This window comes from Mustela lutreola, chromosome 8 (genome assembly GCF_030435805.1).
Source record: "Mustela lutreola isolate mMusLut2 chromosome 8, mMusLut2.pri, whole genome shotgun sequence".
NCBI lineage: Eukaryota > Metazoa > Chordata > Mammalia > Carnivora > Mustelidae > Mustela > Mustela lutreola.
In genome coordinates this window covers 64,977,129-64,995,234 of record NC_081297.1, presented here as the reverse complement: position 1 = coordinate 64,995,234, position 18,106 = coordinate 64,977,129, and the positions used below count along the sequence as shown (strand labels likewise).

Sequence of the window (18,106 nt, the reverse complement as noted above, 5' to 3'; positions counted from 1 at the left end):
GCCAGGGGCGGGTTTTTTGTTTTGTTTTGTTTTTGTTTTTTTCAGATTTCACACAGGAAATTCCCAGGAAGGTTATGAACCAAAACTATCTTTTTTTTATTGACAGACAATTCACATAACATAAAATTCACCCTTTTAAAGTGCACAATTCAGGGACGCCTGGGTGGCTCAGTTGGTTAAGCAGCTGCCTTCAGCTCAGGCCATCATCCCAGCGTCATGGGATCGAGTCCCACATCGGGCTCTTTGCTCCACAGGGAGCCTGCTTCTCCCTCTGACTCTGCCTGTGCTCGCTCTCTTAAAAAAAAAAAAAGTGCACAATTCAGTGGTTTTCGTATATTCACAATTGTACCCCCATCACCATGCTTAATTCCAGAACGTTTTCATCATCCTAAAAAGAAACCCTGTACCCGTTAGCAGTCACTCCCCATTCTCCCTCTCCCTAGCCCCCCAACAACCACTAATCTACTTCCTATCTCTGTGGATTTGCTTCCTGGGTTATTTCATATCATTGGAACAATGAAATAGGTGGCCTTTTGTGTCTGGCCTCTCTCACCCGCACAATATCTTTGAGATCCAACCATGTTGCAGCAGGTGTCAGGATTTCCTTCCTTTTTAAGGCTGAATAATATTCCATCATGTGGCTATATCACTGAGCTTATCCATGAAGCCATTGTTGGATACTTGGACGGTTTCCATGTCTGACTATTGTGAATAATGCTGCTGTGAATATTGGCACACAATGATCTGTTCAAGTCCTGGTTTTCTGCTCTTTTGGGAATGCAAAAGATCCTATAGTCTATATTTAATCAATTTAATTAATTAGTAAGCCACCACACTGTTTTCTATAGTGGCTGCACTATTTTATATTCTCACCAACAATTTCTGAAGGTTCCCATTTCTTCACATGTTGTTAACACTTCTTATTGTCTGTTGTTGTTTTTTATTAAGCCATCCTAGTGAGTGTGAAGTGTAGCTCATTGTGGTTTTGATTTGCATTTTCCTAATGACTAATGACCTTGAGCATGTTTTCCAGTACATATTGCCCCTTTTCTATATTTTTATAAAGAAATACCTATTTTTCCCTCTCTCTACATATAAATATTTTTAGAAGAATACCTATTCAAATCTTTTGCTCATTTTTAAATTGGGTTATTTGTCTTTTTATTTTTGAGTTGTAAATGTTCCTTATGGATTTGGGATACTAGACTCTTACCAGATAGATGATTTCAAGTACTGTCTCCCATTCTATCAGTTTTATTTTCTCACTTTCTTGATGATGTTCCTTGAAGCACAAAAGTTTTAAATTTTTTTAAAAAGATTTTATTTATATGTTTGAGAGAGAGCATGAGTTGGGGGGAAGGGCAGAGGGAGAAGCAGACTCCCCTCCGAGCAGGGAGCCAAATGCAGGGCTCCATCCATTCCAGGACCCTCACCCACTGAGCCACCCAGGTGCCCCAAAAGTTTTTAATTTCGATGATATCCAATTTGATTGATTGATTGATTGATTGTGCTTTAGCTGTCGTATCTAAGAAAGCATCTCCTCCAAGTTCAAAGAGACTAACCCGTATGTTTTCTTCTGCCAGTTTTATAGTCTCTTACATTAGGTCTTTGATCATTTTGACTTAATTTTAGTCAAGGGGTGTAAATTCATTCTTTTGCATGTTAGACATCCAGTTGTCCCAGCATCATTTGTTGAAAGATTATTATTTCCTCATTGATTTGTCCTGACACTTTCACTGAAAATCACTTACCCATAAATATATGGGCTTATTTCTGGACTGTCAAGTCCAATCCATTGATGGAACCACATAGTCTTGACGCAGAATGCCACCGCAGCTTTGTAGTAAGTTCAAATCAGGAAGTGTGACTCCTCTGACTCTGTTCTTTTCCAAGACTGTTTCGGCCCTGCTGAAGCATGAATTACTTTCGTAGAAAGAAAAAAAAAATACTGTTAAAAAAATTTTACATGTTTAACTCATTCCAACCCCAACTGTACCATTGTGAGGTTTTGGGGATCACCAGTCTCACCAAAAGTCAAGCTCATGGAGAGTGAAGATGGTGTCTTATCTACTTGAAAATACTTCCGATGGCCCCTGGCTTGGAGCCTAGGACTGTGGTGGGGTTGAGTATAGGCTGTATGCATCAATGAATGAGTGGACAATAAATGGACGCTGTTGAGTCATTCGTATAGTTCCTATTCTGATCAGAACCTGGACGAACACCCTTTACAAAAGACTTAGGAAATGCATTCATTAAATTCACGGTTACACCTCTATTGAGAAGTGTAGTCATGTGTTGTTTCACCTGAGGTTTCCATAGTTTATTACAGTCATTATAATGCTTGTCAATAAGAGAAAAATGTGCCCAAATTACTGAAGGAATTATGCGTGAATTGCATACTCAGGCATTCCACAGCCAGGGCCTGGCTTCAATCAATACTGTAACAATGACAGGTCTTATCAAAACATCAGAACTTGCTTAAGCTAAAAGATTATTAGCCTTTGAATTAGTACTCCAAACAGGGCTCTTAATTAATCTGCTAATGATTTTCTTTGTTTGGAGGGATTAGCCCTGATCAATCCTAATACAGGCTCCCAGAGCAATATGCATGCATTTGTCCCTTAAATGGTCCTCTGTAGGGCTGGGGTTCGAGTCCCTGCCCTCAGGAGCACATGATCCAGGACTGGAGCTGGCACACACACCCCTCTTCAGAGTCAGGGGGCCAACGGCTGACTCACAGGGGGCCCAGAGCAGGAGGGCGGGAGTGATTCTGGCTGGAAGGCAGGGAGGTGTCAGACCACATCTGGCCTTTGAACTGATTCTGGCCGCCTGCCTAGGATGCTGTCAGGTGGAGACTGGAACGGGAGAGTTGCCGGCAGGGCGGACAAGGTGTTCTAGGCAGATGGAATGGCTAGAACACAGGCGTGTTCCCGGGCACGCGCAGGCACCCATACACACTCTTGTGCTCAAACGCATCCTTCTCCCAAGACCTGGGCAAGTCAGAAACTGTCTGAAAGATGTCATTATGTCCACCTGAGTCAGCACACACAGCTCCAATTCCCACCAGGCTCTGGATTCCAGCTATCCTTTCCTCAAAAGGGCTTTCAATCTGCCATCCCTGCCTTCCTCCCATCGACACCTCTCTGCTACCAGCTGGACATTATCCTCAGAGTCCTTACTCACTGCAAACTTTGGCACTATCCGGGGAGGCCCTGGGAACTGGGCCAGAGGTTACCGGTCCTGATGAAGTATGGGTGCTGCAAGATGAGGACTTTTCCACCTGCCCCTGTGGAGGCCTTTGGCTGTCCGGCTAAGCTGTGGGGGCAGGGAGAGCCTTCATCACACTGTGGACCCCTGATGGGCATGGGCATGTGTGGCTTGATCCAACATTTATACTGTTGCTTAGCAACAGTCCCAAAGTGCTATCTTCCATTGATCAATGACAAGTATTTTTTGATCACATGTCTTTTGAAGTTTTTAATTGACCTATTACAAACATACATTAGGATGCACACGTCATTAGTATACAGCCCTGATGCATTTTCACCAGCTGAACACACCTGTGTAACCAGAACCCGGATCAAGACACAGAACGTGACCAGCACCACAGTGTTCCCTCCCCAGCACCACCTACTCCAAGTATCACCATTGTCCCCTGTGGTGACAGCATAGATCATTTTGTCCGATTTTGTACCTTATGTAGATGGAATTGTATAGTATGAGCTCTCTTGGCACTTACTCTTTTTTTTTCAATTGAGATATAATTGACCTGTAACATTCTATTAGTTCCAGGTGTACAACTTAATGGTTTGGTGTATATATATGTATTGCAAAATAATCACAAGTCTAATTATCACCTGTCACCATGCCAACTCACAATTTTTTTGTCTTGTAGTGGGAACTTTTAAAATTAGCTCTCTTGGCAACTTTCAAATACACAACACAATATTATTAACTATAGTTACTATGATGTACCCCATGACTTAATTTATTTTCTAACTGAAAGTTGGCACTGCTTGGCCCCCTTCACCCATTTCACCTGACCCCCCAACCCACACTGGCAACAACCAATCTGTTCTCTGTGTCTGTGAGTTTTGTGTGGTTTTGTCCATTTGTTTGTTTTCTTTTTTAGATTCCACAGGTAAGTGAAATCATATGGTATCTGTCTTTCTCGGACTTACTTTACTGAGCATAATACCCTCAAGGTTCATCCATAGTACTGACTTTCCTGATACTCTTTTTCATTTATTGAGGTATAATTGACATATAACATTATATTAGTTTCAAGTGTATAGCAAAACACTTTGATATTTGTATACACTGTGAAATGATCACCACAATAAGCCTAGTTACCCTCTGTCACCATAGAGACATTGCTTTCTTGTGAGATTGTTTAAGACTTACTATTCTAGCAACATTTAAATATGCAATACAATAGGGGTGCCTGTTAAGCCACCCTTGGTGGGTTAAGCCTGGACTCTTGGTTTCGGCTCTGCTTGGGTCTTGATCTCAGGGTCCTGGCATCAAGTTTCCAACTCAGCCGGGAGTCTGCTTGGGATTCTCTCTCTCCCTCTTTCCCTGCCCCTCTCTGTGCTTGTGCTCTCTCTCTCTCTCAAGTAAATAAATCTTTAAAAAAAATAATAAATACACAATGCAATGCAATTGATTAGGGGCGCCATGCTTGAATGAATAGATTGGTCAAAGACTCTGAAGAGGGTGTTTGAAGGACTGAGTCTCATAAGGAACAGAGACTCACAAATGTAAAATGGAGTCAATCATGTATTTTGGGGGAGCAGTATCTACGCTCCCGGGGAGGAGGAAGAGGGCAGGTGGCCTGCTGGAATGTGCTCTGGTCTAGGAGTTGGGAACTTGAATGTGAATTTGATATTTATCAGCTATCCCACCTTGGGAAATCTCTTTCCCTCTCTAGACCTCAGCTGCCTCCTCTGCAGGGTTGGAGGGGATAATAAGCCTGACCTTTTCACCACCACAGACACCTTCTCCTATCTATACCTACCCCCCACTAGTGCCATGGATATCATACTTTGAAAAATGTTTCCAACCCAGCGGATTGGGTTGGAATTACTTACATCAGATGTAAGTAAGGATAAATTAATGATTAATGATTCATTTGTTTCCTCACTTTTTCTTAATGGAAGATGTACGGAGCAGACTCAGATCTGTAGCAGCGAGAAAGAGGTACCACCCCGGCTTGACGGAACTCCAGGGAAAAGCAGAGGTTCTTTATGGCTGAGTTACTTGATGGCAGCTTCCCGTCAGAGAAATGTTCAAAGCCTGGCACGTCTGACCAATTACAGCGACTAGGTTGAAAACTGTAATCCGAGTCTCTGTGCAGCCCTGCGCCCAGGAACCACAGATGAGACAGGCCATCACGAGATTTCCTTCTGGCTCTCAGGAGCCAAGGGACTGCACGTGGCCCAGAACACGCTGGAATGGACTGCAGAGTCGAGGAGTGGGGACCCGCTCCCCTGAGGAGGACCTCCATCCCAGGGTCACCTCATCCCCCAACCCCACTCTGTGTCCACAGCTAGACAAGTTCTCAGGGTCCCGGCGCTCATGCTGTTCCAGGGGACTGTTTAGAAGGTGCTAATGGAGGGGCGCCTGGGTGGCTCAGTGGGTTAAGCACCTGCCTTCGGCTCGGGTCATGATCCCGGGGTTCTGGGATTGAGTCCCGCATCGGGCTCTCTGCTCAGCGGGGAGCCTGCTTCCCTCTCTCTCTCTGCCTGCCTCTCTGCCTACTTGTGATCTCTGTCTGTCAAATAAATAAATAAAATCTTAAAAAAAAAAAAAAAAGAAAGAAAGAAAAAGAAGGTGCTAATGGAAGGGAATCCCCAGAGCACTGTGCTAATTGCCCTCTCAGCTCCAGACACCCCCACCCGTCTGGAGAGAGATTCTAGTGTCCTCTCCAGGAATGTGACCTGCTTCCTCCCTCCAGTCGTGGCTGCTCAGAGCTCAGGCTCTGGGGCCTTGCTCCTCTTTGTGCATCCCTAAGAGCTCTCTACTTTCCAGTCCTGCCCCCATTTCTGTCCCTGACCCACGGATGGGATGAAGCCCCATCATCCCATGAGGACAGACCTTGCGCTGGCTGGTTGGGTATAGCACTACACCCAGGAGAGATCAGAACCCATCCAGAGCTGGGAGCAGGGAGGAAGCTGGGAGGAGTAGAATCTGGTCTAAGAGAGCTTCTTGGCAAAGACATGACTGTGGAAGGAGGACGTGCAGGCAGAGCTAGATGGAAGGAGGTGTTGTGGGGGGGTCACTTGGCTCAGACAGTCTCCATGCGGGATTCTGGGCAGGATGGGGGTGTAGTTGCCCCTACAGGAATGAAGTAACCAGAAATTCTCTAGGGGACAGTGGTAGTGGTGGTTGTGGGGAGGGCAACACGGTGTGGAGGCTAAGGACAGTGGTTCCAGAACTCAGCACACCTTGGTTTGAACCCCAGGGTTGGTTGTTATCACCTCGAAGATGGCCCAGGACTCAGCCTTGAACAAGGAGCTTCTGGAAAGGCTGGGAGGTGTGAAGGGTCACCCAGGGAGCTTTCTCAGGGTGTAGGCGCTACCCCTCCCTATTCTCACCCAGACGTAATTCAGACAATACAACCTCCAGGAAGGTTGACAATGGTATGGTGAAAAGCCATCCAGGTCATTCTAATCCATCCCTGACACTCTGTCTTTCTCCCCCAGAATAACTGTCCAGGAAGCCTATTGGAAAAGGAACAAGACAGTATTCCTTTGAATTAATTAGAACACCAAGAGCTTAGCCCAGCCCAATTCAACCAACTAGTACACTCATCCAGGACCTTTCTTCTGAGTTTCTATGCTGGGCCGGACTCTAGGGTCATGTCAGAGACCCAAAACCCAGCTCTCATACCATCCATGGTGGGGAAGGCAGCCCAGAGCAGAGATAGTGCAGTGTGGTGACGGTGCTGTGATAGGGAAAGCCCAGAACACTCTAAAATCGGGGCAGTCTTGGAACATTAAGGAAGGCTTCTTGGGGGAAGAAAAGGATGATGCCAGGAGCCAGCCAGGAGGGTGGGAAGGCCTTTCAGGAGGAGGCTACCCTGCACAGCCTAGAGGTGAGAACAGAACTGTTCAGGGAAGTACAAGTAGTCCCAAGCTCAGCTTGCATGGTGTGAGAGGATTGGGGCGGGGGGGGGGGGGGGTTTATCCTGTGGGGGGAGGGGGTGCAGACAGGGAAGGGTTCTGAGGGAGACTACAGGGCCAAGGTTGCTCTGGGGAATAGGTGGGTCTGGAAAGAGAAGTCTGTAGGGTGAGGGGGTAGATACATTGGCTGCTCGGGGCATCGGAGCAAAAGATGTTGAGGGCCTAAATAAAAAGAGTGTCCATGGAGCCAGAGAAGAGGGGCTGGGTTCCTCATAAACACAACTCCAGCTGTGGCTGACCCCTCCTGAGAGGCCCGCTTCCCCCATGCAACAGGGGCTCCCACGGGGGCTTGTTCTGGAAGTTTTGTATCCAGCCTTCACCATCCGAGCTATGTCCATGTGGCCATCCAGGTTTTCCTTGCCTTTTTTTTTTTTTTTAATATTTTATTTATTTATTTGACAGAGAGAGATCACAGTAGGTAGAGAGGCAGGCAGAGAGAGGGGAAGGGAAGGAAGCAGGCCCCTGCTGAGCAGAGAGCCCGATGCGGGACTCGATCCCAGGACACTGAGATCATGACCTGAGCCGAAGGCAGCGGCTTAACCCACTGAGCCACCCAGGCGCCCCTTTTCCTTGCTTTTTCCTCTCTCTGCTTCTTTCCCCTCTGTCCCTCCCCAGCCTTCCTATTTCATTAGCTTTGTCCTTAAACCTCCTCTCCACTTGCTGGAAGCCCATCTCTCCTCCTGTGTGGGGAAGGTCCACCTCTGTTCGGTCCATTAACCTCCTCAAACCCAAAGGCCTCCCCATCCCCACCTCAGTCAGTCCCTCCCGTAGCCACAGCCTGGAGCTTGCCTTTCCTGGAGGCTGGATCCCATCTCCTCCCTCCTCCCTGGGCACAGAACACCATCTGTTATCCCATCCCTCGTCCCTCTCTCCACCTGCACATTCTTCCCTGGCTCCTCCCATGAGCCCTGAAACCCACTCTGGCCTCTCCTTCTGTCTCCCCTCCCATTCGCTCCTATCCGCTGCTTTTGGCTTCCACAACTCCCCCAGAACATTCTTTGAGCCATCCCAGAAGGACCTCAACATCTGACCCCATCTCATCATTTCTCTCCCAACCTGCTCCCCTTCCAGGGCTCCTCATCTTAGTAAAGGGCAGCAGGGCTCAGCTACACACCTCGAGTCACTCTGCCCTTGTCCCTCCCTCAACCCTACATCTCACCACTCACAAAGGTCCCTGGAGTCTCCTCTGTAATGTGCCCAGAAACCATCTTCACGCTGTTATGTGCCCAGCACTTACCAGCAAGTTCTTGGTTTATTCCCTCTCTCTCTCTTTTTTTTAAGGTTTTTATTTATTTATTTGACAGAGAGGGACACAGCAAGAGAGGGAACACAAGCAGGGGGCGTACGAGAGGGAGAAGCAGATGCCGGGCTCAATCCCAGGTCCCTGGGATCATGACCTGAGCCAAAGGCAGACACGTAACGACAGAGCCACCTGGGTGCCCCTGGCTCATTCTTTCATGCATTCATTCAAGAACCATTTCTTGGAAAGCCCATCCTGGGCAGCACTGATTGACTCATGTTCAAGAGTCCCACTCAGATGCCCCACCTGACACATGACTTCTCTCATCCTCATACCAGTGATTGACCTGAACTCCATCCTTATTGACCAGCTCTGTCTTACCTCCTAAGTTGCCCAGGAGTTTGGCTGCTCCTCCTCACTGCCATGTCTGGTTTCTGCTGGCCTCATCCTAACTGTCTGTGGCAATTAGATGAGTTGTGATGGGTATGAAGGCTCAATAGCAGCAGTAATGGGGAAACCATCTGAGCTGGGGCTGCTAGGGGGAATGGCAAGACTAGAATTCCTTTAGGAACATTTATTAATGTATGCACTCAATAAATATTTATTAATTATTAGTGGTGTGCCAGGCACTGTGCTAAGCCCGAGGGACACATCAGGAAGTCAACCACACATAGGTTGCCCTTTCTCTCCAGAAGCTTACAGTTTAGTCAGGGAGACATTCATCATATAAACGTCATAATTATGACCAAGGCAAGTGCTCCACCAGGGTGGCCCATGATGGTCAAGCATGTCCTCTCTGTGGAAGTCACATTAGCACTGAGATCCGAAGGATGATCTGAAAGAAGACAGGAGGGATGAGTATCCCAGGTAGCAGGGCCAGCATGTGCAAAGGCCCTGGGGTGGGGAGGGGAAGAAGAAGTAGAAGCAATACATGGGACAAGAAGTTCCGCACACCGCACCCTTTTGTGCTTTAACTATAAAATAACATAACACAAAATTCACCATCTCAACCATCTCAAAGGGTGCAGCTCAGTAGTGCTGGGTAAATTCACAGTGTTGTGCAACCACCACCGCTCTCCAGTTTCAGAATATTTCATTAACCCCACGAGGAAACCCTATACTCATCAAGCACTCACTCCCCATCCCTCTCCCCCCGCCCCAGTCCCTGGCAACCACTCACAGGCTGTACATCTCTATGGATTTGCCTCTTCTGGACATTTCACACCAGGGGACTCACCTGTTCGGGGCCTTTTGTGTCTGGCTTCTTTCCCTCGGCAATAATCTAAAATGTTCATCCACATCATAGCACGTGCTGGGCCACATGGGAACTCTGTTGAACTTTTGGAGGAACAGGACACGCTGATCATTGCGTTCGTGTGACATGACTTAAATTCAAGCTGTGGCGGTAAGACAAGGGTGATGGTGACATCTGAGAGGAGACACTGTGATTTTCCAATATTTTCAGTTTCTTTTCATGTCCTGTCATTCACGTTGCTTAACGTGGAAGAGAGGGGCTCCTGGGTGGCTCAGTTGGTTAAGCGCCTGCCTTCGGCTCAAGTCAGACCTCAGAGTCCTTGGATTGAGGCCTGCATCTGGCTCCCTGTTCAGTAGGGAGTCTGATCATCCTTCTCCCTCTGCCCCTCTCCCCACTCACTGTCTCTCTCTGGCTCAAATAAATAAATAAAGGGCTGGGAAAGGTCATCTAATCAACCCCCCTTGGCACTGAGAAACCAGCCCCCAGAGTCGGCCCTGCTGGGCAGGGGATCTTTGCCAGTTTTGTTCTGTGAAGTATCCAAGCCTAAAACAGTGGTTGGCACACGCCTAGTGCTCAATAACTATTTGTTGCATGAATAAATAAATACAATGAAGTGTTTCAAGTGCCCTAAAGTCGCAAGAAAATGGACATTCATCAGCTAGAACCAGAGAGAATGGGCCAACATTGCAGCCAGAAGGGGGGTAGTTAGATAAAGGGAGGACTTCCCAGAGCCATGGGCCCTCAGCCCCCGGGGAAGTGAACACTCACCACAGGCAGGCACTCGGACATTTGTTTACCTGGATGCTGGGAGAACCTGTACGGCTTTGGATTCCATAGCGAGACAGCCTAGGAGGTGGAACCAGGATCCACCCCCAGGCCTCTGGATGCCCAGGCCTTGCTCCTTTAGTGGGAACAGCAGTCCCTCCCTCCCAAGGTCAATGCTCCTCTTCCAGCTGAGTATGCCTAGGGGTGGGGTCAGCCCAAGAGACTTCCAGGGGGCTCTCAGAGGCATTGCAGGGAGTCCTCGGTCTCCCTTCCCCCAGCAGAGGCCAGAAGGAGGAAGGTAGGATGGCAGCAGAGCGTGAAAATTGGAGGCTAATATTGAATTGCAGCAAAATGAGCGGAGGATTAGGTGCCGCACCTGGACCCACCCCCGGAGAATACCAGGGCCTGGGCTGGCTCTCATGAGAAGCTGGCAGGCCCAGTACCAGGAGGAAATCTGGCTGGATGAACAGGGGTCACAAGGAGGTGGCTGAGGCCACCAGCAGGAAACGCAGTTGTTTCCGCTGAGGTCTTCCTGTCCAGGGTCCCCCACCCAGGTCTGGGCATTCCACATTCACCGAGCTCCTCTTAGGTTCTGGGGCCAGAGCTGGGGGAGATCAGAACCAGGCTGGGATGCCATCCCAGCCCTCTGCCTTCAGGGACTGTGATGGAGAGGGGAATAGGAACACACAGAGCACCCAGGATTCTGGGGAGTGGGGGTGGAGGAGGCTACTTGGATCAATTCAAGGAAGGCTTCCTGGAGGAGGGTGAAGGGTGTGGGGCTGGGTTTGGATTAAGGAAGATCTGAGTTTGAATCATGACTTAGCTACTTCCTAGCTATTTTGACCTTGGGTAAACAGTTCATTCTACAAACCCTCATTTGAGTGTCTGCTCTATGCCCGTCACGTGTTAAGCATTGCGACTATACGGGTGGATTTGACACGGTTCCTGTCCTCAGAGCTTAGCCACTCAGCCTGGACAGCCAAGTCTGTGCCGTCAGGGAGGTGAGGCAGGGGGCTCTGGACTGGGGGCCGAGGCGGTGGTAGCCATCTTCATGTCCTTTACCCTAATCCTTAAAATGGGGTTGGTACCCGCTTCACCACATAGTTGAAATGACTGGTTGAGAGGAGTGTGAGCCCAGGATTTCACACAATGGACTTGCAGGGCGGGTCTCAAGGGGAGGTGTGAGGCGGGCAGAGGCTGAAACCTGGGAAGGACACGAAGGGGTGAGGCACCGGGGTGGGAGGAAGGTGGGCATGAGGGCACGGTGGAGAGGAGAAGGACCTGGCCCAGAGCCTGACCCAGGCCCTGCGAGTTACCTAGTCCCTGAAGCCCACAGAGCCCTCATTGGACGCAGGCACCCGGTAGCCAGGGTGGCTTAGCTGTGGCTGTTTTGAGTGGGGAATTAAACAGGTTTGGGTGACCTTTGTGAGCAAGGTGGTGGGGCACTGCCCATAACCCTTCCAGCTCATTACCACTCCTTCCCTGGCAATGACCCCAGCGTGCCCTGGCATTCACAGACCCTCTATCTCCCTGTAGGGCAGAGACACCAGCTCTCCTGGTCACCTGGCAAATACTTTCCCACTCTGCCCTCGAGCCCTGTGGAGGTGACCCCCAGGGAACCATGGGGCCATCCAGGCACCCTTGGGGGCACCTGGGTGGCTCAATAGCTTAAGCTTCTGCCTTCAGCTCTGGTCATGATCCCGAGGTCCTGAGATCAAGCCCCACATTGGGTTCCCTGCTCAGCGGAGAGTCTGTTTCTCCCTCTCCCTCTATCCCTCTGTGCCCCACTCTTTCTCTCTCAAATAAATAAATAAAACTTCAAAAAAAAAAAAAAAAAAAGCTGCCCTTGGCTCTTTGGGGCCTCAAGCCTGGCCGCCTCCCCCCTCCCTCCCTCCCTGCCCTGCCTCCGATGTCATAGAGGATGAAGCTGAGGACTAGGAGGGATTCAGTCAAGGAAAGAGCAGTAAGCCCTCTGGCAGCAGCCCGCCCCCAGCTGGTCTCCCTGCTGCTAGCACCCACAATGGCTCCCAGCTGCCCCCTGTAAGGAGGCTCCATTAGCCAGGGCCTGGGCTTCTCCATGCTGCAGACCTAGCTGTATCGGTTCCTATTAGACCGTTTGTCCAACCCTCCCCCTCATGCAGCAGCTCTTGCTGCCCCAGCTTCCCCGGTGTTTGCTCAGCTTCTGTGGGACTCCCTCAAATGACTGGGAACTCCTGATTTCATGAGGCAGGGTGGCTGAAAGGTCTCCCCGTCCGCAGCCCCTACTCACACCTGATCCTTTTCAAATGAGAACAGACTTGTTCCTGACCCTTCCTTACCCCACCAGAGCACAAATGCACACTCCCCTTTCCCACCCAAGCTCTGAGTTCTCTCCTAAAGAATTCCATGTGGCTGCAACACAGAGGGTGTGGGACAGGGATGGGGGGGAGTGCTTGATGGACAAGAGATGTTTTTGCTCATTTATTCACTTGATGAGCACTTATCAAGTACTCATAATATGCCAGGCCTTGTGCTAAGTTCCAGGGGTATGACAGAGAGCAAACCCAGATGGGGTCTCCCTGCATCTGGGAGTTCATAATCCACAGGGGGAGTCAGACATGAGCAGATCATTATAAGCCTCTGAGCGATAAGAGAGGGCAAGGCACACCATGGGGTGGGTGGTCCTAGGGGCGCGTGTTACTGGGGCTACAGGAAGCCTTCCCCAATGAGAAAGTGATTTTTTAAAAAAGATTTTATTTATTTATTTGACAGAAAGAGATCACAAGTAGGCAGAGAGGCAGGCAGAGAGAGAGGAAGGGAAGCAGGCTCCCTGCTGAGCAGAGGGCCTGATGCTGGGTTTGATCCCAGGACCCTGGGATCATGACCTGAGCCAAAGGCAGAGGCTTTAACCCACTGAGCCACCCAGGTGCCCCAAAAAGTGATTTTTGAGCCAGGATCAAAAGCAGTATTTTTCAAACTGTGAGCAGCAACCCATTAGTGGGTCATGAAATCAATTTAGTAGTTGTGACCTAAATTGCTTTTTTAGTGAAATAGAATAGGAGTTTAAAGCCTCAGAGTGAGGAACTATTGTTTGGGAAATGTAAGTTTTAGTTATCTATAGCCATACCTATGTCTATATCATCCATCTACCTGCTGAGATCTTGTCTGTGGGTTAGCGTGTCAAGTGTGTTCCTGCAGGCCTCCATCAGAAAGACTGGCGAGCCCCTGGCCTGGAGTTTGAGGAAGAGTTAGCCATGAGAAAGTGCTGGTGACATGTGTCCCAGGCAGTGGGCACAAAACGTAACAGGACCCAAAGATGAAGGGCTTGGAAAAAGGATGTGCCAAGTTTACCTGTCCTGTGGGCAGTGGAGCTCTTCGAGGCTAAATGAGATTCCTGTGCCCCAACCCCTGGGAAGGATTCAGAGGGCAGGAAGCTGTCTTTGAGTTTCTCCAGGAGCTGGAGATGCAACTATCCTTGCCTTGACCAGGGCCCATGCCAATTAGGACTGCCTGGCCTTTGAGGTGGGGTTTGGAGGACAAAGGTACCAGTCAATGGAGGTAAAGCCTGAATTTATTTATTTATTTATTTATTTATTCCTTCCTTTCTTTCTTTCTTTTTTTTTACTTTTTAAAAAAATTTAGGGGTGCCTGGGTGGCTCAGTGGGTTAAGCCTCTGCCTTTGGCTCAGGTCATGATCTCAGGATCCTCCGAGCCCTGCATCAGGCTCTTTGCTCAGCAAGGAGCCTGCTTCCCCCTCTCTCTTTCTGCCGGCCTCTCTGCCTACTTGAGATCTTTGTCTGTCAAATAAATAAATAAAATATTTTTTAAAAATTAAATTCAATTAATTAATATATAATGTATTATCAGTTTCAGAGGCAGAGGTCAGTGATTCATCAGTCTTATAAAACACCCAGTGCTCATTACATCACTTACCTCCTTAATGTCTGTCACACAGTTACCCCATCTCCCATCTCTCTTCTCTCCAGCAACCTTCAGTTTGTTTCCTATGATTAAGAGTCTCTTATGGTTTGTCTCCTTCTCTGATTTCATCTTGTTTTATATTTTCCTCTCTTCTCTTATGATCTTCTGTTTTGTTTCTTAAATTCCACATATGAGTGAGATCATTTCTCCGAAGAAGACACCCAAATGGCCAACAGACACATGAAAAAATGCTCCACATCACTCAGCATCAAGGAAATACAAATCAAAACCACTTTTTGATTGACTTACTTCACTTAACATAATACCCTCTAATTCCATCCATTTTGCTGCAAATGGCAAGATTACATTTTTTGATGGCTGAGTAGTGTATGTATATATATATATACATATATATATGTACATGTGTACATATATATACACAGTGTATGTATATATATACATATATATACATACATATATATGAAGATATATATATGAGAAGATACAGATATATATGAAGATGTGATATATATATATATCACATCTTCTTTATCTGTTCATCCATCAATGGACATCTGGGCCTTTTCCATAGTTTGCCTATTACGGACATTGCTGCTATAAACATTGGGGTGCAGGTGCCCCTTTGAATCACTACATTTGTATCTTTGGGATAAATCCCTAACAGTGCAGTTGCAGGGTCATAGGGAGCTCTAATTTCAACTTTTTGAGGAACCTCCATGCTATTTTCCAGAATGGCCGTACCACCTTGCATTCCCACCAACAGTGTAAGAAGGTTCCCCTTTCTCCCCATCCTTGCCAATATTTATTGTTTCCTGACTTGTTATTTTTAGCCATTCTGACTGGTGTGAGGTGATATCTCATTGTGGTTTTGATTTGTATTTCCTTGATGCTGAGTGATGTGGAGCATTTTTTCATGTGTCTATTGGCCATTTGGGTGTCTTCTTTGGAAAAATATCTGTTCATGTCTTCTGCCCATTTTTTTGATTGGATTACTTGTTCTTTGGGTGTTGAGTTTGATAAGTTCTCTATAGATTTTGGATACTAGCCTTTTATCTGGTAAGACATTTGCAAATGTCTTCTCCCATTCTATTGGTTGTCTTTTGGTTTTGTCAACTGTTTCATTTGCTCTGTAGAAGAGTTTTACCTTTTTAAAAAAATGATTTTATTTATTTATTTATTTGAGAGAGAGCAGGAGTGAGAGAGAGCATGAGAGGGGAGAGAGTCAGACGAAGAAGCAGACTCCCTGCTGAGCTGGGGGCCCAAAGCTGGACTCCATCCCAGGACTCCAGATCCACGACCTGAGCCAAAGGCAGTCACTCAGCCAACTGAGCCACTCAGGTGCCCAAAAGCTTTTTGTCTTGATGAAGTCCCAATAGTTCATTTTTGCCTTTGTTTCTCTTGCCTTTGGAGACATGTCAAGCAAGTGTGGCCTAGTGTGGAGTAAGGAGATGGTCGTTTCATTCTTCTGCATGTGGCTGTCCAATTTTCCCAACGTCATTTGTTGAAGAGACTTTTTCCATTGGATATACTTCCCTGTTTTGTCGAAGATTAGTTGACCCTAGAGTTGAGGGTCCACTTCTGTGTTCTCTATTCTGTTCCATTGATCTATGTCTGTTTTTGTGCCAGTACCATACTGTCTTGATGATGACAGCTTTGTAATAGAGATTGAAGTCCATAATTGTTATGCCTCCAGCTTTGGTTTTCTTTTTCAACATTTCTTTCAGCCCAGCTTCCGTATCAGACAGACCTGTATCCAGTGGAGCTCATTTCCTCCACTTAACCAACCTGGTGATCTCAGGCAACTTTTACAACCTCTCTGTGCCTCAGCTTCCTCCTATATAAAATGGAGCTCATGAGACTCAACCCCAAAAGTTCTTGTAAGGACTTAGTCTGAAACCCAGATGTCCCCAGGCCTTCAATTCTCTGGGTTCCCCCTTTGCTTTCAAATAGAATAGAGTTGCCAGACTTAACAAATAAAAATACATGACACCAGTTAGATTTCAATTACAGATAACATAACTTTTCAGTATGAGCATGTCCTAAATATTGATTAGAAGTATATATGCTAAAAATGTATTCATTATTGGGGCACCTGGGTGACTCAGTGGGTTAAAGCCTCTGCCTTAGGCTGAGGTCATGATCCCAGAGTCCTGGGATTGAGCCCTGCGTTGGGATCTCTCCTCAGCAGGGAGCATGTTTCCTCCTCTCTCTCTCTGCCCACTTATGATCTCTGTCTGTCAAATAAATAAATAAAATCTTAAAGAAATGTATTCATTATTTATCTGAAATTCAAACATACTCAGGCTTTGTGTACATAGAAGTCCGACGGCTCACACTTTGTCCCCCAACTGCATAGACTTGACACCTACAATACTTCTCAGGCCCCCTGAGGCACTGAGCCCCAGGCTCCCACCCCTCCTGCCACCACTGCCTGGAGCTGCTCTCATTGCTCTGTCCCACTTCACCTGACCATGGATCGGCCCTGTCCCTTTTCCTTCAGTCCCTGAAGTCCCAGCCTCATAGGCTGTGGTGTGTGACCCACTTTTACTGACCTTGTGAGAATGGAGGGCATTTGCAGCTCAGCTCAGAGCAGGAAACACACCTTATGTCATCTGTCAGACAACATCAGTCCTGAATTCTGTCCCTGTCCTCCCCATGGGACATCCTCGCTGGCCCAGCTCCCGGCACACACCCTCTTCCCACCTCCATTTTTCAAGGGTCTCAGCCCCTCCTTCAGGCCACTAGTAGATGACACACATACCCATATTTTCCTAAGAAACGACAGCCAGGTGTCTTATGGGACCTAGGAAAGGAAGAGTCCCCAAGGTAGATAAACAGTGTTATGTCTGATTACTGAGACCGGGGCCACATGATTGCCAGGCATGTGTAAAGCAAGAAAACACACAAGGCAAAGTTTATGGAAGCCATGTCTGAAGCTTAGAAGGAAATTCTGGACCCTATCATGGACACTCTTGTAGGAAACGGTGCCCCACTATACTCTTGATGGCACAGAGGGTGATGATGTGTAGGAAAACCCTGAGCACTCTGAATCAGAAAGAAATTGCAAAAGGGTAGACTCTGAATGTGAATACATTTGGGGGTGATCTTCACCACTTTGTTTTACATTTCCTTTTTGATAATTGCAGAGGAGTGATTTTGACTTTAAAAAACCCTGATTATCTGAATCAATCTAAAAGACTTCTTTCATTAGATACAAACCAAAATTGGGAAGAAAGCATTTTGGGGGGTCATTTTCCTTCATGGGTTTTTAAAATTATTTTTTATTATGGCAAAATACATATAACATAAAACCATTCTAACCATTTATGACTGCACAGCGAAGTGGGGTGAGGTACATACACGTTTTTGTGCATCTATTACATCAATCGCCAAGAAAACATTTTTGCAATTCTAATGAGGGGTGCCTCCTACCCTTGATGGCACCTCCAACCTCACAAGACATGGTGTCGTGGTCACTGTGGACAAAATGCAGTCCGCCCCCCAAGGAGATCCACTGCCCACCAGGACCCACAGCTTGAACCCCCTGGCTTTGACAAGTATAGCTTCTTCCTCCCTGGCTCAAAAGGAATGCACAGCACAAGCAGGACCCAGTCATGTTTGGTGCCCTCCCCTCCTCTCAGTCCTGAGCCCAGACCAGAACGTGAGTAAGTCTTAATCTCTAGGGACTTCACATTCTTATCTGTAAAGTGAGATCCATAGGCTAGATGACCTCTAAAATTC

At 47.4% G+C, this 18,106-nt stretch overlaps 1 long non-coding RNA gene across 2 annotated transcripts; it reads right to left on the bottom strand.

Moving 5' to 3' along the window:
- Positions 1–412: 412 nt before the first annotated feature.
- LOC131837926 (uncharacterized) lies at positions 413–10,880 on the bottom strand. 2 transcript variants are annotated; one of them, XR_009356380.1, is made up of 3 exons: positions 10,477–10,880; positions 9,662–9,821; positions 413–1,923 (listed from the first exon to the last, which is right to left on the bottom strand). It is a non-coding gene; the product is annotated as an uncharacterized LOC131837926 (long non-coding RNA). The 2 variants fall into 2 exon arrangements; XR_009356381.1 differs by lacking the exon at positions 413–1,923 and adding an exon at positions 8,502–9,259.
- Positions 10,881–18,106: the final 7,226 nt, after the last annotated feature.